The sequence below is a fragment of the Geotrypetes seraphini genome, chromosome 9, assembly GCF_902459505.1.
Source record: "Geotrypetes seraphini chromosome 9, aGeoSer1.1, whole genome shotgun sequence".
NCBI classification, from domain to species: Eukaryota; Metazoa; Chordata; class Amphibia; order Gymnophiona; family Dermophiidae; genus Geotrypetes; species Geotrypetes seraphini.
In genome coordinates this window covers 19,247,047-19,271,410 of record NC_047092.1, presented here as the reverse complement: position 1 = coordinate 19,271,410, position 24,364 = coordinate 19,247,047, and positions in this window count along the sequence as shown.

Genomic DNA, 24,364 nt, shown 5'->3' with positions numbered 1-24,364 from the left:
ATTCGAGGCTTGTGCGGTTTAGGCAGAGCTTTCAGGAATGGGGCAGGGACAGCTACAAAACTGGCATGGACGGGATGGGGAAATTGAGTTCCTGTGGGGGGCGGGGAAAAATTTGTCCCCGTGTCATTTTCTACTTTGTATTTCTCTTGTTATTTAACACTTCCCCCTCCCCCACACATAGTTTTATTAAACAGTAGCACAGTTTTTATTATCAGCCACAGCCATAACAGTTCAAAGTATTCCTATGAGTGTCAGAGCTGTTACCGCCGCAGCAGGCACTAAAAATGCGCTACAGTTTTGCAAAAGGGGTATGTGTGTGTTTATTATTCTAGATAGATTTATTTATATCAATGTCAACTTCCATTTGTTTCTATTTTATTTATTTGTTAGGACTTGATACTGAGTAGGCTGATAAGCAGGATAAGCGGCTTACAGACTAAAAAAAAAAAAATATCCCCAAACCCATCTAATATAATAAAACCCTTACCCGCGCATGCGTAGTTGAAATGGCGTGATCTTTGCTGCTGTGATTTCTGCTTCTGTGGCCGTGTTCTATGTGCAGCATGCGCGGTGGTGGAGTCTGTGGCGATTTGATTTGCGGCACGTAAGAGGAGCCTGCAGCGCCGATTTTACCCATTGCTGACGTCGCTTCCTGCCAATGGCTGTGTGAAACCCAGGAGGAGAGGGGGGATGAGAAACGCTACTGATGGCTGGCCTACTACAGGATAGGGGGAGCAGGGAAGGGGTGGGTGAACAGGGAAGGGGGAATGCTGCTGCTACACAGAGAAGGGGGGAATGCTGCTGCTGCACAGGGAAGTGGAGGGAATGCTGCTGCTGCACAGGGAAGTGGGGGGGGGGGGGAGAGGGAAAGGGGGCCAGAGAGCAATCTTGGTTTGCTTTTGGGGGGAGACAGAAGGGGGCCATGGAGACAGAAAGACAGGCAGGCAGCGCATGAGAAAGAAAGACAGCGGGAAGGGAGAGAGACAGAATGAAAGAAAGACAGAGAGGGAGGCAGAGAGAGAGAGAGAGAGAGAGAGACAGAAAGAAAGACAGACAGCAGGAGGAAGAGAGACAGAAAGAAAGGAAGAAAGAGACAGGGGCAGGGAGAGACACAGAAAGAAAGAAAGACAGACAGACAGACAGACATATATTCTAGCACCCGTTAATGTAACGGGCTTAAACACTAGTATAAAATAAAATACCATTAATATCTTTTAATAGGAAAGTTCAACATGCACCCAAACACTAAAGAGAATGACTATCCATGACTAACCCCACTAAGCTGTGGTAGAGGTTTCTGCTGTGGCCCAGGGAGTTCCGACACTCATGGGAATTCTATGAGTGTCGGAGAATTTAGGCCCTGATTCTATAAAGGGCGCCTAAGTCATCCCTAAAGATTGGCGTGCTTTAGGCATCCAATCTAAGTAGTTAATGAGCCAATTAAGGGTTTTAACAAGTGATAATTGGTATTTAGGCGTCCAAAGGACGTAGATGCCTATATGACCCAGTTTTGCACTTGCTATGCAGCTTGCTTGCTCACTCTGTAGCACACTGGTTAAACCTATACCTTTCTACCCTAATGTTGCTGACTCGAATCCCAGTCACTCTGTCTGATGGAAGAGAAATAAATACAAGCATTAAACAGATTCAACTCCTAGTATTACAATTATAACGAAAAACAGCATAAAATCGCCATTCTGATAACATAATAATAAAATATTATAACATTAAGGACATTGTTTGGAATATCAGGGGTCTCAAAGTCCCTCCTCGAGGGCCGCAATCCAGTCGGGTTTTCAGGATTTCCCCAATGAATATGTATTGAAAGCAGTGCATGCAAATAGATCTCATGCATATTCATTGGGGAAATCCTGAAAACCCGATTGGATTGCGGCCCTCAAGGAGGGACTTTGAGACCCCTTTGGATGTCTAAATCTCACCTAAAACCTGATCCTCTAAAGGACGCCTAAACAGTGCTGAACTCTGCTGAGCGCGATTCTAAACGGTGCCTAACTTTAGACGCATTTTGCAGAATCAGGGCCTTAGTGCTCTGGGCTGCGGTGGAAACCTCTTTTGCAGCTTAGTAAAAGGGGGGGAAGGGGGAGGAAGGAAGTTAACAAACAGAGAGTGCTGTGCTGCCCAAACCACTCTCGCTCAGGCTCCAGAGGCTTGTTGGAAAAGCCAGGTCTTCGTAGTCGTTTTGAAAAGTGCCAAAGACCGCTCTCCGCGTAGTGTTAGTGGGCGTGAATTCCAGAGTGCAGGGGCAGCGAAATAAAAGGCAGAATGCCTGGCAGATTGAGGGCTGGCTGCCCGAGGACTAGGCAGTATCGTACGCTGGTCATTAAGCCGCAGTAGCGGTTTCCCCCACGGCAAGTGCACCGAAGCCCGTTCAGTTCCTATGGCCTTTGGTGCATTTTGCTGAGGGAGAATCGCTACCGTGGCTTTGTAACAGGGCCCCTGGAGGGCGCCACCATTTACATTAGCCATTCTCTGGGTGTATCTGCTGCTATATGAGAAGACATAGGCAGCGGATCGCTGTTCGGTTTGGGGAGGAAGCCCAGTAGCTCCATCTTAGCCCCCAGCTGAATCCTGCGGCATGGCCCATCACCAGCTCCCAACTCTACCCCCTACCTCCTCCCACTGTTGTACTTTAAATCATTGGGGCAGATGCCGTGTCAATGAGCATGTCTGCCCCAGGAAGTAGAATGAAGGGTTCCGGCGCTTGTTAATATAATCTATGGACTATGATTGCGGTTTATGGGGAGAGGAAATAGGGGTGGGGGAAGGGGAGGAAAAGGGTAAGAGGGGGCAAGAGCAGGGTGACCCGGTTGAGGCCTCCCAATTTTATGTCTTCTGCTGAGGAGTTTTCCGTTATCCAGCTTCAGCACCCTTTGTTTAGTGCAGGGGTGTCCAACCTGCGGCCCGAGGGCCACATGCGGCCCTGTGAAGTATTTTGTGCGGCCCCGGTCAAGGGTGATGCAGTGTTTTCCTCTGCTGCCCCCTGGTGTTTAATGTCTTGCCGGCTCCCTCCTCTGTCTTGCTGCAGCGTTTGCGCATTTGTGCGGCCCCAGAAACATTTTTTTCGGCCCATGCGGCCCAGGGAAGCCAAAAGGTTGGACACCCCTGGTTTAGTGCATGTACTCATTATTAACGCCAACATTATTTAACGACTTTAGTAGATATAATCCTCCCCAAATGTGTAAAGGTTGTTCTTTAATCTGTGAGCGGTTTGCACACCCAGCCCAAAGCGCGGCTCTGGTCATCTCTCCCTTTGCTCAGTAGTGTAACAATTTTCAATCCATTCTCCACAGTGCTTTCAGAGCAAAATATATCAGTTATAAAGTTCTCCTTCTCTCTCAATTTACCTCATCCAGACAGAGTACATCTGCCTTTCATAATCATGTCGACCAGAGACTTATTCGTCTCGAATCCCCCTCCCTTTACAGGGGGGGGGGGGTGTTTCCACACGAAACATTGAGAAATGAGTTCCGAAGTGGAACATTAACTGCGTCTACCGAAGGGAGGAGGCAGACTAGATCAGCGTTGTCGTTATTACCCACTTACAGGGAGGTGAACTAGAGCAGTTTGCATTACAGAGAAACTTGTGATTATGGCTTGAGTTTCAACGAACAGAGAAAATCATGTAATTTACGTCGAATCCCAGAGAGATGGATCGCATAGCGAGCTCCAAGCCCGAGTCATGAAAACACAGTAACGTCAAGCCCCCACCACAAGGGAGAGTGAGGCGCGGTGGTTAGAGCTACAGCCTCAGCGCCCTGAGGTTGTGGGTTCAAATCTCTCGCTGCTCCTTGTGACTCTGGACAAGTCACACCAGGACAGATAGGAAAATATGATAAACTACCTGAATGTAAACCACTTGTGGTATATAAATAAATCTATAAATTCAAAATCATTCTGACCTTATTTTATTTATACACCACTTATATCCTATGTGGCTTTATCATATTTCCCCATCTGTCCCCGTGGGCTCAAACTCTATCTAGTGTACTTGGGGCAATGAGGGGATTAAGTGACTTGCCCAGGGTCACCAGGAGCAGTGAGGGATTTGAACCCACAGGGTGCTGAGGCTGTAGCTCTAACTCCTACGCCACACCCTCCCTACTTTCCACGAAAGGCACTCAGCTGGATTCACAAGTCAAGATTTAAAAATATATATATAGCATTGTGGCAAGAAAAAAATACAAATAACAGCATATCATAAGAACATAAGAACATAAGCAATGCCTCTGCTGGGTCAGACCTGAGGTCCATCATGCCCAGCAGTCCGCTCACGCGGCGGCCCAACAGGTCCAGGACCTGTGCAGTAATCCTCTATTTATACCCCTCTATCCCCTTTTCCAGCAGGAAATTGTCCAATCCTTTCTTAAACCCCTGTACTGTACTCTGCCCTATTACGCCCTCTGGAAGCGCATTCCAGGTGTCCACCACTCGTTGGGTAAAGAAGAACTTCCTAGCATTCGTTTTAAATCTGTCCCCTTTCAACTTTTCCAAGTGTCCTCTTGTTGTTTTATTTTTCGAAAGTTTGAAGAATCTGTCCTTCTCTATTCTCTCTACGCCCTTCATGATCTTGTAAGTCTCTATCATATCCCCTCTAAGTCTCCTCTTCTCCAGGGAAAAGAGACCCAGTTTCTCCAATCTCTCAGTGTATGAGAGGTTTTCCATCCCTTTTATCAAGCGTGTCGCTCTCCTCTGAACCCTCTCGAGTAACACCATATCCTTCTTAAGATAAGGCAGCCAATATTGGACGCAGTATTCCAGATGCGGGCGCACCATCGCCTGATACAGCGGCAGGATAACTTCTTTCGTCCTGGTTGTAATACCCTTCTTGATTATACCTAGCATTCTATTCGCTCTCTTAGCGGCCGCTGCGCACTGTGCCGTCGGCTTCATTGTCATGTCCACCATTACCCCCAAGTCCCTTTCTTGATTGCTCTCATTCAATAATATCCCTCCCATCGTATAATTGTACCTCGGGTTTCTGTTTCCAACATGCAATACTTTACATTTCTCAACGTTGAACTTCATCTGCCATCTTGCCGCCCATTCCCCCAATTTGTTCAAGTCCCTTTGCAATTCTTCGCATTCCTCTTTAGTCCCAGCTCCACTAAATAGTTTTGTATCGTCCGCAAATTTTATTATCTCACACTTCGTGCCTGTTTCTAGATCATTTATGAATAAATTAAATATCAATATAAATAATATCAATATAAATAATATCAAAATTAAAACATCTGACACTATAATACAAGTGTAAGTCACTATTTCGGTATCCTCCTGCATTCAGGACCACATCAGTTTCATACAGAGAGAAGGTGAATTGATGAGAAAAACCCAACATCGATTTAGTCAAAGGAAAACTTGCCTCGCCAATCTACTACATTTCTTTGAAGGCGTGAATAAAGGTGGATAAAGGTGAGCCAGTTGATATTATACATATATCTGGATTTTCAAAAGGCATGAAAGACTTCTGAGGAAATTAGAAAGTCATGGGATAGGATGTAATGTCCAATTACGGATTAAGAACTGGTTAAAAGATAGAAAACAGAGAGTAGTAGAGTCTCTGGAAGTGGAAAGACTCCATTTAAAGATATCAACTATTCTATCACGTTGATATTGTGAACCATAATTGAAAAATTACAGAGATTTACCAAGTTCAGAGAGTAAATTTTTTGTTTTGGATTCAGTATTCTCTCACAAAACCTGTATATAGTAATTACATAGTGGGGTTCCCCAAGGGTCTGTGCTAGGACCAATGCTTTTGAACATCTTTATCAATGATCTAGAGATGGGAATAACTAGGGAGAGAAATTTGCTGATGACACAAAGTTGCCCTTTTCACTTTTCCATCTATTAAGGGGTGTAAAAGCAAGAAATATCTTGACCATACGCTTTCATAACAAGCAGCCTCCTATGACAAAGAATTTCGATTGTTGTTGATTACATCTTGTTCTTATGAACATTTCAGAAATCAATTGAAAACCTTCCTCTTTTCAAATATCTGACTGAATAGATTCCGTTGTACTTTTGCATTTTATAACCTTTTGTAAACTGCATCGAACTTATGGTTATGCGGTGTAGAAATTCAATGTTATGTTATGTTGTTCAAAGTTGTTAGAAACGTAGAAACATGATGGCAGATAAAAGGCCAAATGGTCATCCAGTCTGCCCATCTGCAGCATCCCAAATAAACAGATAGAGGAACCAGTTCAAAAAATACTTTCCACTTTCAACGGTGCTCAGAATCCAAGATGGAATGTAAGAACTCAGAGTGGGGGATTAACCCCTACCAGAACTCTTATGGTATCTATCATTGCACCATGACTGCTGTGAAAAGTTGTTTTGAAACATTGAATAAAATAAGTGATACTTTGTAACTTGCACACTTTCAAATTGCTTATAATGTATGAATGATTGAAAGGTTAAGTAACTTAGCTGAAGATTGCTGCTAGCGTTAGTTTGGCTGGGTCCTGACGCGTTTCGCCTTACTGGCTTCCTCAGAGAACCCGCATACAATCTTGCATATTGTTATTTATCCTGGTTTGAAATCAGTGAAATTTTCTTTTCCTGTGACATCACTGATTTCAAACCAGGATAAATAACAATATGCAAGATTGTATGCGGGTTCTCTGAGGAAGCCAGTAAGGCGAAACGCGTCAGGACCCAGCCAAACTAACGCTAGCAGCAATCTTCAGCTAAGTTACTTAACCTTTCAATCATTCATACATTATAAGCAATTTGAAAGTGTGCAAGTTACAAAGTATCACTTATTTTATTCAATGTTTCAAAACAACTTTTCACAGCAGTCATGGTGCAATGATAGATACCACAAGAGTTCTGGTAGGGGTTAATTCCCCACTCTGAGTTCTTACATTCCATCTTGGATTCTGAGCACCGTTGAAAGTGGAAAGTATTTTTTGAACTGGTTCCTCTATCTGTTTATTTGTGATTCCGTTTTTTGGAACTAGGCTTTTTTGACCTAACCCAGTCGTTTATATTGGCATCTGCAGCATCCACCATCTCCTCCTCTCCCTAAGAGATCCCACGTGTCTGTCCCACAATTTCTTGAAATCAGACAGTCTGTTTCCACAACCTCTTCCAGGAGACTCTTCCACGCATCCTCCACCCTTTCTGTAAAAATGTATTTCCTTAGATTACTCCTGAGACTATCAACTCTTAACTTCATCCTATGCCCTCTCATTCCAGAGCTTCCTTTCAAATGAAAGAGACTTGACTCATATACATTTATGCCACGTAAAACGTCTCTATCATATCTCCCCTCTCCTGCCTTTCCTCCAAAGTATACATATTGAGATCTTTAAGTCTGTCCCTATACACCTTATGACAAAGACCACCAACCATTTTAGTAGCCTTCCTCTGGATCGACTCCATCCTGTTTATATCTTTCTAAAGGTGTTGTCTCCAGAATTGTACACAATATTCTAAATGAGGTCTCACCAGAGTCTTATTCAGGGGCATCAATACCTCCTTTTTCCTACTGGCCATACTTCTCCCTTTGCACCCAAGCATCCTTCTAGCTTTCGCTGTTGACTTTTCAACCTTTTTGGCCACCTTAAGATCATCACAAACAATCACACCCAAGTCTTGCTCCTCTTACATGCACAACAGTTCTTTACCCCCTAAACTGTACTGTTCCCTCGGATTTTTGCAGCCCAAATGCATGACCTTGCATTTCATAGCATTAAATCTTAGCTGCCAAATTTCAGACCATTCTTCAAGCTTTCTCATGATGTTCAAACCAACAAGGGTGTCTACTCTATGGCAAGTAATATCATCGCAAAGAGGCAAATCTTGCCTGACAGCCCTTCAGCAATATGTAATGTAATTTTATTTCTTATATACCGCTAATCCGTTAGGTTCGAAGCGGTTTACAGAAAATATACATTAAGGATGCAATAAGATAAGATAGGTACTTTGAAATTCCCTTACTGTCCTGAAGGCTCACAATCTAACTAAAGTACCTGAGAACAAACAAATTAGTAAATAATAGAGAGGAAAATAAAGATAGAGGAAAAAATGAGATATGAAGCATCCTAACAAAAATACATTGAACTCTCAATACCATACTTTTAAAGCAAAATGTACAATCCAAAATAATAATGTAATGGAAAAAAACAAACAAAACTAAATTAGATAAAAATATAATTTTAAGAATTAAATAAAATATAGAAATGTAAAAAGAAAAATAAACATTAGAAGTGAGGAAAAAAAGGTAAAGGAAGGAATATGAATAGAATGGAATGAGAAACCGTTAAACAATAGAATTTTGAGGAAATTTAAATGAAAACTAAACAAATAGATAAAAAAGAAAAAGATATAATATGCACAATGGAATAAAAGTTAGGAAGGACTTAATTTCATTTCCATCGATCATCAATGTCATCATCCCTAGTGCTTTAGCCATTTCAACCGGACAACCGCCATCATCGGCCTCTGCACATCGGCCATGGGTCCACTTTTTCAAAGCAGTGAGAAACATCTCTCGATTTTCTGGCTTTCTGTCCATTACACTCAACAGCTCTCAGATCTTCCGGCTCCAATTTTCCGCTCCTCGGTCCGGACTATGAAACTCTTTCAAAAATGTTAAAAAGGACAGACCCAAGAACCGAATCTTAAAGCACACCACTGGTAACATCCCTCTCTGTCACCTTCCACTCAACCAGTTCCTGACCCTGTTTGTCACTTTGGGGTCCATACCAAGGGCACTCAGTTTATTTATTAGACGCCTGTGTTGGAACAATGTGAAAGGCTTTGCTAAAATCTAGCGCTCTCCCTTTATCCAGTTCTCTGGAACTTGATCAGATTTGGCTGACAAGACCTGACTACAATGAATCCATGTTGCCTCAGGGACTGTAATTCACTGGATTCTAGAAACGTCACTAGTCTCTGTTTTAAAAGTGTTTCCATTATGTGGAATGCGGTATGGACACCTTTTCGGATGTGGAAAGCTAACCTAAAACAAGACTCTATATGTTGGAACTGTATGAAAGAAGTTGGGACTCTTGATCACATGCTTTTCCATTGTGCTCAAGTTCGTTCCTTTTGGACGTGCATTTGGGACACCATAAAGTCTATTACCAATTGTTCAGAAGAAATTTCCTTGGACACTATAATTCTCCGATCTCAACACCCTTGTTTTACACAGTCTAACTGTCCTCCTAAACTCATTGATGCAATGTTAGTGACTGCCCTTATGCACATCTTGAAAAATTGGAAGTCCTCTTCATTACTAAACTATACCTTCTGGTGGAATTCTTTGAGCATGTATCATAAATTTGAATCATATGCTTATGAAAAGAAAAATATAATTCGACTTTCCAAAAATTTGATACAATGTAAATCACCCTGGAAATTCCTGGACTCATATGTTAAATCTATTTCATAGACACTCCTCTCTTCTTCTTCTTCCTCTTCCTCTTCTTTTTCTTCCTTCAATTTCTCTTTCCTCTTATCTTTCCTTTTACTAATTTTTCATGAACAGTCCTAGTACTTTAGATCTTTTAAAACGATTCAATTCTACATTGCACAATGTAACTGAATATTAGTTATACTAAATGTTTTGTTTTATATTTTGATACCATGTACTTGAACTGTTTCCTATATTTTTTCAAAAAAATCAATAAAAAATATTGAACTTAAAAAAAAAGTGTTTCCATTAATTTACTTAGCACAGAAGTCAGGCCTGTAGTTCCCTACTTCTTGGTGATGGGACAAAAGTGAGCGAGACTTCAGTGCGCCGACATTGGAGCGCAGATAATTTGGCGCAAGCACTTAGTGCGCCACCGAAAAACTTACTTTTAAAGAGCTCCGACGGGGTGTGTGTGGGGGAACCTCCCCACTTTACTTCATAGTCTTTGCGCTGCTGTTGGGGGGGGGTGTGGGGTGCAACCCCCCACATTATAGACAAAACTTAACTTTTTCCTATAAAAAGCATGAAAAAGTTAAGTTTACTCTATAATGGAGGGTTCCAACCTCCCCCCCCATGGCAGCGCAAAGAGTATAAAGTAAACTTGGGGGGCTCCCCACTCACACCCCGCGTCGGAGCTCTTTAAAAGTAAGTTTTTCGGGGTCTTGCGCTGAATTGTCTGCGCTACAATGTTGGCGCGCTGAAGTCTTGCGCGCAAATGACGATGAACCCTACTTCTTCCTTACTTCCACTTTTGTGTAGAGGGACCACATCTTTTCTTCTCCAGCCCTCCGGCACCACTCTCGACTAGAGAAGCTTTGAAAAGGGTTACCAGATTTTACTAATGTAAAACCTGATCCCATGGCCCCGCCCCCCAGGCCTGCCCAGTTCTACCCATCCCCGCCTCATTTCACCCAAGTCACACCCTGTTCTGCCCTAGCCTTGCACCCCCCCCAGCTCTGCCCCCCCTCAACCTGTTCTCGTGCTTAGAGCAGCATTGGGAGGGCATCTGCAAATGGGCAGATGCCATCCCGAACTAGAAGCTTAGCAAAACCTGGACAAAGTGCCAGGTTTTGAAAAGTCATCAAGATGCCTGGACATGTCCTCTACAAAAGAGGACATGTTTGGGTTAATCCGTACGTCTCGTAACCCTAGCCAGAGCTTTTCTATGTTTCTTCAGTACCCTTTGATGCTGTGAGTCAGTGATTTCATTTCACCGGAAAGAGAAGGCTAAATAAGTAATCTTTAGCTGGGAAAGGAGAGAAGAAGGACTAGATTATATCCTAACCCAGGAAAGAAACCCACTTCTGTCCCAGGAAAACAGAAAGACTCCATTGTATTCTGTGTGTGGCGCAGTGGTTGGATCTACAGCCTCAGCACCCTGGGGTTGTGGGTTCAAATCCCATGCTGCTCCTTGTGACCCTGGGCAAGTCACTCAGTCCTCCATAGCCCCAGGTATGTTAGATTGATTGTGAGCCCACCAGGACAGAGAGGGAAAAATGCTTGAGGACCTGAATAAATTCATGTAAACCGTTCTGAGCTCCCCTGGGAGATCAGTATAGAAAACTGAATACATAGTATGAAAAGTTTCTGATACTGTGATGTCACAATGCCTCATTCCTCCAATAAGAGCCAACCTCATCAGTGATGTCACAATGGCTTGATTGTCCTTTACTTGGCTCACTTCTAATACATTTTGATTTCCAGAGTGGCGCAGTGGTTAAAGCTACAGCCTCAGCACCCTGGGGTTGTGGGTTCAAATCCCATGCTACTCCTTGTGACCCTGGAAAGTCACCTAATCCCCCCCATTGATCCAGGTACATTAGATTGTGAGCCCACCGGGACAGAGAGAGAAAATGCTTGAGTGCCTGATTGTAAAAACCGCTTACATAACCTTGATAGGCGGTATATAAAAATCCTAATAAACTTGAAACTTGAAGGATGTCTAAAACCAGGAATGGGGGTTCACACATGTACGGAGGTGTCTAGGCATGCTTATGGATGCCTAAAACCAGCATAGGCATGGCTTACACCCGAAGAGACCTTAGGCATCCTTAGGTATGCCTAGGCATGAGTCAGACGCCTTAATTGTAGCCCTGTAAAACGCTGGCCTTCATTTAAGGCATCTGCACAAAATATAGACGTGATTCTGGCTGTGTCATCCGCAAGTGGTAGGTGCCCGTTTGCAGGCACCGTTTGCAGCTGCCCAGTTGAGCAATTAAATAACATGTGAGGTGATTAAATTAGCGGACGATACGAAGTTATTCAGAGTAGTGAAGACACGGGGGGGACTGCGAAGATCTGCAACGTGACATAATCAAGCTCGAGAAGTGGGTATCGATATGGCAAATGAGGTTCAACGTGGATAAGTGTAAAGTGATGCATGTCGGTAACAAAAATCTCATGCACGAATACAGGATGTCCGGGCGGTACTTAAGAGAGACCTCCCAGGAAAGAGACTTGGGAGTTCTGATCGACAAGTCTGATGAAGCTGTCCGCACCATGTGCGGTGGCGGCGAAAAGGGCGAACAGAATGCTAGGAATGATAAAGAAGGGGATCACGAACAGATCGGAGAAGATTATCATGCCGCTGTACTGGGCCACGGTACGCACTCACCTGGAGTACTGCGTCCAGCACTGGTCGCCGTACATGAAGAAGGACACGGTACTTCTCGAAAGGGTTCAGAAAAGAGCAACTAAAATGGTTAAAGGGCTGGAGGAGTTGCCGTACAGTGAGAGATTGGAGAAACTGGGCCTCTTCTCTCTTGAAAAGAGGAGGCTGAGAGGGGACATGATTGAAACATTCAAGATACTGAAGGGAATAGACTTAGTAGATAAAGACAGACTGTTCACACACTCCAAGGGAGGTAGAACAAGAGGGCGCTCTCTAAAGTTGAAAGGGGATAGATTCCGTACAAACGTAAGGAAGTTCTTCTTCACCCAGGGAGTGGTAGAAAGTGGAACGCTCTTCTGGAGTCTGTTATAGGGGAAAACACTCTCCAGGGATTCAAGACAAAGATGGACAGGTTCCCGCTGAACTGGAACGTGCGCAGGTGAGGCTGTACTCATTTAGAGCACTGTGGTCCACCGCGTGAGCGGACTGCTGGGCAGGATGGACCACCGGTCTGACTCAGCAGCGGCAGTTCTTATGTATTACTGACATTATTCTATAACCTGCATATAAATTTTACACACCTCGATACCTCCTCACTGTATTGATGCTATCACGGTGGCATTTTGAGTGGTAATGTGACAGCTCTAAGCTTTCATCCCACTTTCACTCATTATTATGTATCAAAGTCGATTTGGGCTTTGGCTCTATAAAGAGTGTATTGGTGAGTTGATTATTTATTCTGGCCTGTTTATTTTCCGGATTTGGTGAATAGATCTCCCAAAGGTGGAGACAAACAAACACTGATGAAATTCAAAAAGGAGAGGGATACACAGGGGATCCTTTAAAGCAGGGGTCTCAAAGTCCCTCCTCGAGGGCCGCAATCCAGTCGGGTTTTCCGGATTTCCCCAATGAATATGCATGAGATCTATGTGCCTGCACTGCTTTCAATGCATATTCATTGGGGAAATCCTGAAAACCCGACTGGATTCCGGCACTCGAGGACTGGAGTTGCCCACCCCTGTTCTTGACTTTAGGAGCCAAATTCTCTAAACCAGAGGTCCCCAAAGTCCCTCCTTGAGGGCCGAATCCAGTCAGGTTTTCAGGATTTCCCCAATGAATATGCATGAGATCTATGTGCGTGCACTGCTTTCAATGCATATTCATTGGGGAAATCCTGAAAACCCGACTGGATTCCGGCACTCGAGGACTGGAGTTGCCCACCCCTGTTCTTGACTTTAGGAGCCAAATTCTCTAAACCAGAGGTCCCCAAAGTCCCTCCTCGAGGGCCGAATCCAGTCAGGTTTTCAGGATTTCCCCAATGAATATGCATGAGATCTATGTGCGTGCACTGCTTTCAATGCATATTCATTGGGGAAATCCTGAAAACCCGACTGGATTCCGGCACTCGAGGACTGGAGTTGCCCACCCCTGTTCTTGACTTTAGGAGCCAAATTCTCTAAACCAGAGGTCCCCAAAGTCCCTCCTCGAGGGCCGAATCCAGTCAGGTTTTCAGGATTTCCACAATGAATATGCATGAGATCTATGTGCGTGCACTGCTTTCAATGCATATTCATTGGGGAAATCCTGAAAACCCGACTGGATTCCGGCACTCGAGGACTGGAGTTGCCCACCCCTGTTCTTGACTTTAGGAGCCAAATTCTCTAAACCAGAGGTCCCCGAATCCAGTCAGGTTTTCAGGATTTCCCCAATGAATATGCATGAGATCTATGTGCGTGCACTGCTTTCAATGCATATTCATTGGGGAAATCCTGAAAACCCGACTGGATTCCGGCACTCGAGGACTGGAGTTGCCCACCCCTGTTCTTGACTTTAGGAGCCAAATTCTCTAAACCAGAGGTCCCCAAAGTCCCTCCTCGAGGGCCGAATCCAGTCAGGTTTTCAGGATTTCCCCAATGAATATGCATGAGATCTATGTGCATGCACTGCTTTCAATGCATATTCATTGGGGAAATCCTGAAAACCCGACTGGATTGTGGCCCTCAAGGAGGGACTTTAAGACCCCTGCTTTAAAGGGAAAGGGATGTGTATACTGCTTTTTTTATGGTTACACCTTCAAAGCAGTTTACATATCTACAGGTACTTAATTTGTACCTGGGCAATGGAGGATTGGGTGAGTTGCCCAAGGTCACAAGGAGAAGTACTGGGATTTAATCTCATAACCTCAGGGCGCTAAGGCTACAGCTCTACCACTAGGCCACTCCTAAAAGAATAAAAATGCTTTCATGTGCCCCAAAGAAGACATGGGAGGGCTGTAGGGGCAGTTCATACCTGCCTGGATCAACAGTTAAATCCATAAACACCTCTGTGGCCAGGCAAGATAGTCTTTATCTGCCATCATTACTATTCATTTTCATGCTTCGGGGTGAGGGGAGGAGAGCTGAGAGCTCTTATTTTCCTCCATGGAAGTCTGCTTTTTCTTTTTTTTTTTTTTTTTTTTTTATTATTTGTTTATAGAGTTTTACAATATTTCCAAGCGTATACAACTTGTACAGTAAAGTGAGATCAAACAACATATTAAACTAAAATTCCAAAATTAACATTTACTACAAGGAAATATTTAAACTAGCTGATCTCACACTAGTCCTCAATATTATTGGATCCATCATTAAGAGTAGAACATATATAATTCAAATTAATTAAATAAGAAAAAAATCCTTATCTGGCTAAAGTGCAGGGAACTAACTTTCCATGGACGTTATTATGTTGTTATTCCTTTTTCTAGACGTTTCATGGAGAGAAAACTAATCAGTTGAGATGGCTCTGTAAATATATATTTCAATGATAAATATCTAACTACACATTTACATGGGTATCTCAAAAAGAAAATACCCCCTATTTGAGTCACTCCAGGTTTTAGAATTAAAAATTCTTTCCTTCTTTTTTGAGTCTCCCTAGAGACATCAGGGAAAATCTGAATATGCTGCCCCAGGAAGACTTTGGATCTATTTTTAAAGAAAAGTTTTAAAATCCAATCCTTGTCTGGAGCCAAAGCAACAGACAACAAGAGAGTGGCTGGAACAGCCAATTCTCTATCTGATTGTTCCAGTATAGCCGAAATGTCCAATGATCTCTCCCGGGGTTCCTCAATTCTTTCTTCTTCTTTGAATTGGGGCTTAGTAGGTAGGTAATACACTCTTGTAAGAGGAGGTAAGGAGTTTTCAGGAATTTCCAAAATTTCCATAAAATATCTTTTCACCATTTCTCTAGGAGAGGTTGACAGGATCCTTGGGAAGTCTGCTTTTTCATCTCCTGTGCTCCAGTGACTTTCTTCCTCTCCCCTAGGTGTCATGTCTGTTTCGGGATCTCCCTCTTTGGAGGACAATGAACACTGCCTGTGTTACTCTCGCAGTCCTTGGAAGGGGGGACGGTTGTGTACACACCATCTAAGCCAATATGCTCAGCAGCCTATGACTAGTGTGACCATATGGCTCCAGAAAAAAGGGGACGGATTGAGACATCCGGGTTTTACTTCCATTGCAAGCAACCAAGATGTCTCAATCTGTTCTCCTTACTTCCATTGCTTTCAATGGAAGTAAAACCCGGATGTCTCAATCCGTCCCCTTTTTTCTGGAGCCATATGGTCACACTACCTATGACGCAAAAGCAGGCCTGCTACAGTTCATTCTGCGGCAACCAGCAATAACTGCACACACTGCAACTTCATTGCATGATTTTGCATTGTACTATATCACTGCATGAATCACTCATGAAATTAAAAAAAAATTGCATAAGTACTGAAAACAAGCGTTTAATGGACTGCAAAAGCTTAAACATCCTCATTCGGAATCTCTTTTCAGGGAGAGAAGAGAATGCCTTCCAGGCAGCAGACGCTGATCTGTGGCACCATCTAGTGGAAATTCTTTAGCGCTACAGCCCATTCACAAATATTTTAAGGGCTAGATTCACTTTTTTTTTTCTGCTTGCAGGAAGGAAGATATAAAACCAGAGGTGTCACTGAGGGGTGGCAAGGGATAGCACATGCCACCTCCCCCAAAAATGTCGTGACACTCCAGTGTTGGTGCATATTCTCTTCACTGCTGCTTCGTGCTGCGATGTGCAACAGTAGCAATAAAGCTGATATAGGTAACCTCTCCCCCCCCAAATAAAAACAAAAAACTACAAGCTGTTCACACTCTCTATGTATTTATTTATTTTAAAATTTATACACCATCTAAACTAGGTGGTTTGCAAAAAAACATACATAATAGAATACCATATAAAAAAATTTTTTTAAAAAAATACATATAAAGTTTCAAGTTTATTAAACTTTGATTAATTGCTTTACATAAAATTCTAAGCAATGTACAATTAAAATGAGGGGAATACAAGTAATCAACTAAAACATGAAAAGGGACAAAGACTCTAATTGACAAATTGGAACATTAGGAAAAAGGGTGAACTACAATTTGTATAGGAAAGAAACAAAAAGGGTAGAACAAGGAGAGAGAGAGAGAAAAAAAAGATTTAATAGTCAATGCCAACAATAATGCAATACTAAAAGGTCAGAGATAAGTCAAAATTAAGACTCAAACACATCTTTAAAAAGAAAACGTTTAAGGGCTCCTTTAAATTTATCAGGACTTTTTTTTTTCTCCCTTCAAAAAGCAGACAATGAATTCCATGTGGGTAGGGCTGTTACTGAAAACATGATGTTATGACGTGTGTTGATAATTTTCAGCGAGGGGACTGCTAATAGATTTTGAGAAGTGGATTAGAGAATGGCACGGGAACAAATTTTTCCCCGTCCCCGCGGGACCTCATTTTCCTGTCCTGTCCCTGTGAGCTCTTTTCCTGTTTATTTAACTAAAATCTGGTAACCCTAGGAACCAAAGAACATAAAAATTTCCATACTGGGACAGACCGAAGGTCCATCAAGCCCAGTATCCTGTTTCCAACAGTGGCCAACCCAGGTCCCAAATACCTGGCAGAAACCCAAAGAGTAGCAACATTCCAGAGCTCAGAGATTGTGATGTCATAATGCCTCATTCCACCAATGCCTATGAGCCAGCCTCATCAGTGATGTCACAATGGCTTGATTGTCCTATACTTGGCTCAAATAAAAACATAAGACTTCCCATTCTGGGACAGTCCAAAGGTCCATCAAGCCCAGTATCCTGTTTCCAACAGCGGCCAACCCAGGTCCCAAGTACCTGGCAGAAACCCAAAGAGTAGCAACATTTCAGAGCTGAGATTGTGATGTCATAATGCCTCATTCTACCAATGCCTAAGAGCCAACCTCATCAGTGATGTCACAAAGGCTTGATTGTCCTATACTTGGTTCACATAAGAACTGCCACACTGGGACAGACCAAAGGTCCATCAAGCCCAGTATCCTGTTTCCAACAGCAGCCAACCCAGGTCCCAAGTACCTCGCTAGATCCCAAGTAGTAAAACAGATTTTATGCTGCTTATCCTTGGAATAAGCAGTGGATTTCCCTAAGCCATTTCAATAATGGCCAATGGACTTCTCTCTTAGGAAGTTATCCAACCCTTTTTTAAACCCCGCTAAGCTAACTGATTTCACCACATTCTCCAGCAACTAATTCCAGAGTTTAATTACACATTGTGCGAATAAATATTTTCTCCAGTTTGTTTTAAATCTACCACTTAGTAGCTTCATCGCATGCTCCCTAGTCCTAGTATTTTTGGAAAGAGTGAACAAGCGATTCTACCGGAGTAGAAACACACCTTGGAATCCCTATGCATAGAAATTCCATATGTAAAGGATAAAAGGATAGTGATAGGAGTGGCACCCACATAGCTTAGTGGGCAAAGTTAGAACTGTTTTTTAGGCATTTCTACTTGTCTGGTTACCGTAGCTATGGGGGCAGTGGCATTGAATATTACTTGGCCTTGCATAACTCCAGGCTCCTCCCCCTTTACCACCCCTCACCTGCTCATTTCTGACAGGGTGAGAGTCAATAACTGCAATGTCCAGGTAAGTGGCACTGAATATTGGCGGTTCCATAAGTTTCGATAATTCAGTTGTGCATTCTGATAATAAGAATTTTTTTCATATCTCTAATAATACTGAAAGATGCTTGTAAGAATCCAGGTAAGTTTTGACCTATGACCGATGATTAAAACAGGGACCTCCTGTTTGAGCAATGAAAGGGGATCTTTGTATATGATGGTGCACTAAATTAATTATTGACATTGGATTTCCAGATTTTTGTGAGTGTACCTTTTGTACGACATGCTGGAACTGGCCTATATTTACGATTTGGCATTTTATAGGCCACTCACTATCTCGTGCTGTGGCCAGGCTTTGAGAACGTATACCTATTTTTGGGAAATGCAATATAAACTGTTGTTTCGAATATATGTATCACCATATAGGGCAGGGGTCTCGAAGCCCCTCCTTGAGGGCCGCAATCCAGTCGGGTTTTCAGGATTTCCCCAATGAAAATGCATGAGATCTCTGTGCCTGCAATGCTTTCAGTGCATATTCATTGGGGAAATCCTGAAAATCCGACTGGATTGCGGCCCTCAAGGAGGGACTTTGAGAGCCCTGATTTAGAGCAAGTTATGAATCGCAGGTCCAGTTAAAACAGGGATCTCAAAGTCCCTCCTCGAGGGCCGCAATCCAATCGGGTTTTCAGGATTTCCCCAATGAATATGCATTGAAAGCACTGCATGCACATAGTTCTCATGCATATTCATTGGGGGAAATCCTGAAAACCTGACTGGATTTCGGCCCTCAAGGAGGGATTTTGAGATCCCTGCAGGGCGTTCTGTGCCAAATTCCGGCCCACAGCTTTGTGTGATAAATGTGGGCATCTGACCGCTACATTGAGACATGATAGAAACCTACAAGATCATGAAGGGCATAGAGAAAGTAGAGAGAGATAGATTCTTCAAATTTTCAAAACATAAAAGAACAAGAGGGCATTCGGAAAAATTGGAAGGGGATAGATGCTAGGAAGTTTTTCTTTACTCAGCGGGTGGTGGATACCTGGAATGCGCTTCCAGAGGACGTAATAGGGCAGAGTACGGTACTGGGGTTTAAGAAAGGATTGGACAATTTCCTGTTGGAAAAGGGGATAGAGGGGTATAGATAGAGGATTACTGCACAGGTCCTGGACCTGTTGGGCCGCCGCGTGAGCGGACTGCTGGGCGCGATGGACCTCGGGTCTGACCCGGCAGAGGCATTGCTTATGTTCTTATGTTATGGTCTTGCCCAGCTGTGCAAGCCTTTTGGCAAAGACTCTTCACTTATGTTGAGATCCTATGGACTGTGAATATTCAGCCCTCACCTCGTCGCCCTCATATCATCCGAGGCCGGTGGGCTTGAGTGCCTGTCTTCGTTGATCCATCTTGTGTGCTTTAAAATGTATTTTCCTTAAATGGTTGGACACTGAAGCTCCAAATCTCCCCATGTGGCGTTCTCAGGTGATTCTCCTGTTGGCTTGGGAGCGTAGAGATGTGCCTGATCTTACCACATTAAAGGGGGGAGCGTTTTACGGCTGTATGGGAGCATTTTTGGAACACCATAACTCCAGTGGCTCGCAGTGGTATATTGAATTGTTGATTGCACTTTTGCTTTACTTATTTGTGTTGCTGTTTTATGTGTTTGCCGTTGGGACCCGGTCCTGTGGGGGGTGAGGGGGGAGGAATGTTTTATGTTTAACTGTTATTGCAGCACTGCTTGTTGGGCTGAATCTTGGTACCTGTGTTTTACCTGCTCTGATACTAATAAAAAATTATTTTGTCATAGCCGCTCAGAGCATTGCGATCTGAGGGGGCAGCGTAATTGTCGCTGGCAGCACACTATGAGAGTACTAGGTCCTCCGCTATCTCTTTCATGGAAGTAACACTGTGGAATAAGTTGACTGGACCATTAAGAGCTCTTGTAGATTTAACTACATTATGGGTTCCTTTTAGCAAGCTGCGTTAGCGGTTTTAGCGGCCGCAGCGTTTTAGCGCACGCCAACTCAATGCTGGCATTAGCGTCTAGCCTGCGGGGCAATTTAGCGCACACTCTTATGGGCGTTGAGCCCGTTCTATCAAAAGCGGCGTTGGTTGCCTTTTGAGGCGAGAATTCTGTTTAAATTTGGATGTATCTGTTTCAAGGCATTATTTGGCTTAGCTCCTGAATATCTTTCCTTTCAGGTTAAAGTATACAATTGTAACAGGAACCCTCGAAATAACAACACGTCTATGTAGCCGTCTTTAAAATCTGTTTGATATAAGAGATTTCATGAACGAACGTTTGCTTGCCAGGCAGGGAAAATGAATGCTTGGTTGAGCTCTCTTAGTCCTTCAGCCGAATCTTATTATTCTTTTAGGAAGGTATTAAAAAGTAAATTATTTGAAAAATGCGAAATTTGACGAACTTTATAAACTGTTTTATATTCTTCATTGAATGTATAGCGTTCATTCTTATGTAAATTTGACGGGTTTTTAAAAAATTGTTTGCATGCATCACTGAATGTTCAGTGTTCTTTTTATGTAAACTGCTCAGAACTTATGGCAGGGTGGTATAGAAGAATAAAGTTATTAGAGGACCTTACTGGACTAGCACAAAACCTCTGTTCTCATTTTTGTGTGGTAGAAGGGAGTCCATGAGTACTGGGGGAGTGTGGATGTGTCTTACCTTGATGCATGCAATGGTCCATCTGGTCCGCACCTTTGTGGCCCTTAGACCCTTCTAAAACAGGTCTAGTTCCAACCATATAAGTTCTGTCCAGGATGCAAGCTTGTTGGGCTGTATAAAGAGAGGCGTAGTCAGTGGAAGGAAGAAGGTGTTGATGCCCCTGTACAGGTCATTGGTGAGGCCCCACTTGGAGTATTGTGTTCAGTTTTGGAGACCGTATCTGGCGAAAGACGTAAGAAGACTTGAGGCGGTCCAGAGGAGGGCGACGAAAACGATAGGAGGCTTGCGCCAGAAGACGTATGAGGAGAGACTGGAAGCCCTGAATATGTAAACCCTAGAGCAGGGGTGCCCAATGCGTCAATCGCGATCGACAGGTCGTTCGCTCAGGCGACCCCAGTCAATCGCACAGCAGGTTCCCTTCTTCCCTTCTCTTTTTTTCCCCTCCTGACTGGCCCGCCTCTTAAAGAACGCTGGCCAATCAGAGTGCTGGAAGGGCGGGGTGAAGGTCGGTGGGGGACGGAGCTCAGCGCATCACAAGAAATAGAAGCGCCTGTAATGATTGAGGTAAGAGCGAGGCCTAATGCTGCCCGATATACAATTTAAAAAACCCCAAAATCGGCCTCCCAATCAGTGGCGTACCGAGGTGGGGCGGTCCGCCCCCGCCCCGGGTGCACGGCTTGGAGGGATGCACAGCTGTCCGGGTCCTCCTGCCCTTCCTTTCCACCGGTCTGCGCACGGGGCTCGCACCCGCCGCCCAAATGGTGCTGTTGGTTATCGCGAGACTCGCGGGAGTTGACGGCACCATTCGAGCGTCGGTGCGGGACCAGGCAGGCGCAAGCCCCGAGCGCGGACCGGGGGAAAAGAAAGGCAGGATGACCCGGACCTGGCCGGCTGTGCACCCCTCCAAGCCGTGCACCCGGGCGGATCGTCCCCCTTCTAAATCCATTGTACTTGTCTTTTATTCAGTTCCACTAATGAGCATTGTGACAGGCAGTTCTTATGGGGCAGTTCTTGGAAGTATTTCTTTGTTTTTCTGTGCCTAAGTATTCTATTAATTTAACTTCCTTATTCCTGTGGGGATCTCCAAAGGGGACGAATGGGAGACGGCCGGTGGCAGGTGGTACTTTAGCAATTCTTACAGGTTGCCATAGGCCTCAGGAGCTGTCTTCCCTCTGCCGTGGTCCTGCCCCTCCTCTAAGTCAGAGACAGGCTTGGGGCAGAGGGAAGACAGCTCCTGAGGCCTATGGCAACCTGCAAGGATCGCTAAAGTACCAGCGATCCTCTCTGCTGGAATTAGGTAAATGAATGTGGGGAGGGTAGGCCTTCGGGGGGGGGGTGTGCAGTCCTTCAAGGGGTAGTGCAGGCCTTCAGGGGGGGAGTCAACCTTTGAGGGGGAATGTGCAGACCTTCAGGGGGGGGGGGGTCAGGCCTTCAGGGGAGGGGGGCTGTATAATAAAAAAATATTTGAACATAAATACAAAGTACACTCGGTGTATATATATAAATAAATAAATATATATATGTTTAGCATTTTTATTGTTGGTAGATCATTTTGACTTGGTCATTTTAAAAGTAGCTCTCAAGCCCAAAAAGTGTGGGCACCCCTGCCCTAGAGGAAAGGAGAGACAGGGGAGATATGATTCAGACGTTGAAATACAAAATCTTTTTCAGAGAAAGGAAAATGGTAAAACCAGAGGACATAATTTGAGGCTGAGGGGTGGTAGATTCAGGGGCAATGTTAGGAAATTCTACTTTACGGAGAGGGTGGTGGATGCCTGGAATGCGCTCCCGAGAGAGGTGGTGGAGAGTAAAACTGTGACTGAGTTCAAAGAAGCGTGGGATGAACACAGAAGATTTAGAATCAGAAAATAATATTAAATATTGAACTAAGGCCAGTACTGGGCAGACTTGCACGGTCTGTGTCTGTGTATGGCCGTTTGGTGGGGGATGGGCTGGGGAGGGCTTCAGTGGCTGGGAGGGTGTAGATGGGCTGGAGTAGGTTTTAACAGAGATTTCGGCAGTTGGAACCCAAGCACAGTACCGGGTAGAGCCTTGGATTCTTGCCCAGAAATAGCTAAGAAAAAAATTTTAAAATTTAAATTGAATCAGGTTGGGCAGACTGGATGGACCATTCGGGTCTTTATCTGCTGTCATCTACTATGTTACTATGTCTTGCAAAATGTTTGATTATTGCAGCAAGATGTCCATGTCTAATCCACCCTTGAGACTGTCCAAAGCCCACCCAAAACACACCTCCACTATGCCCATCTTGTGTTCTGGTCGTACAGAGGCTGGAACACCTCACTAGACGTACAGAAAGACAGTTTCAATTATCGGCAATCAAACGTCCTGGCGATAAGGACGTCTAAGTGCCAATTCAGGATGCTTTTTGGTCTATGTTTACTGATTACACTTCCCCCTCAGTATTCGCGAATTCCGTATCTACGGATTCGCTTATTCGCGGTTTTAAATTAAAAAATTTATATTCTTTTTTGGGGGTATTTTAAGGCCTGTAAGCCCCCCCCCCTTAAGCCTTACCTGGTGGTCTAGCGGGTTTTCGGGGCAGGAGCGATCTTCCCACGCTCCTGCCCCATGCAGATCGCTCACAGGAAATGGCTCGAGAGACAACGGGAGCTCAAGGCAGCCATTTCCTCTGAGCGATCTGCACGGGGCAGGAGCGTGGGAAGTTTGCTCCTGCCTAAAAACCCGCTAGACCACCAGGTAAGGCTTAAGGGGGGCTTTCAGGGTTTAAAATATCCGGGGGAAGCGGAGGTTAGGGGCAGAACCGGCCCAAATATTATTCACGTTTTTTAAATATTCGCGGGCCGACTCTGCCCCTAATCCTCGCGAATACAGAGGGGGAAGCCTGATACTGTATATTTGTGTGTGTGCGCATTTTTGTGTGCTTATAAATATTTTATATAGCTAAAAATATACACACAGTGCATCAGTAACAAAATATAGGATTCTATTTGTAAACTTAAACCCCGCTGGGATCCGACCATTGATTCGCTGGTATAATTTATAGGCGACGCTGGATGCTTCATAGGTTTTGCGTTCAGATGCATTTATCAGGCAACGCAGGCTGTTAGGAGATAGTTAATTGTTTTCTCAGGTCAAGGAGAACTCCTAGGCCTGAGGTATTGACAACCGCAGCCCTTTTCTTCACAGGTGTTGTTAATTTGATAATTAGGTCTCATTACCAGGTACATTTACCAGACTCCAGAGCAGGCCATTTTGATTAATTTTACCGAGGAGTAGGGTAATGTCTGTGTGTGTGTGTGTGTGTATAAGGCAATGAAGATTGGTTTCCCCAAACCAAAGACCATTGTCTCTCAATCTGTGTGCCACGACACAGTGGTGCGCCCCGACGAGATTTTGGGTGTGCCCCAACGAGATTCCAGAATTTTTACCTATTGTTCTAAATTCCCTTCTTCAGGATACAGTAGGACAGATGACATGCGCGTCACGTACGCAAGAGTCTGTCGATATTGTGAGCGCCTGTGCGCGTAAGGATACAACTGCCCAGGGAAGCAACATTCTTTGACGTGATTGGTCCTTGAAAACTAATGGCAAGTTCTAACGTGAGCAACAATGCAATCAAGGCTTTGTAACTGTTTGGATCTTACGTTACATTACATTACACCACAGAGGGTGGTGGATACATGGAACGCGCTACCAGAGGATG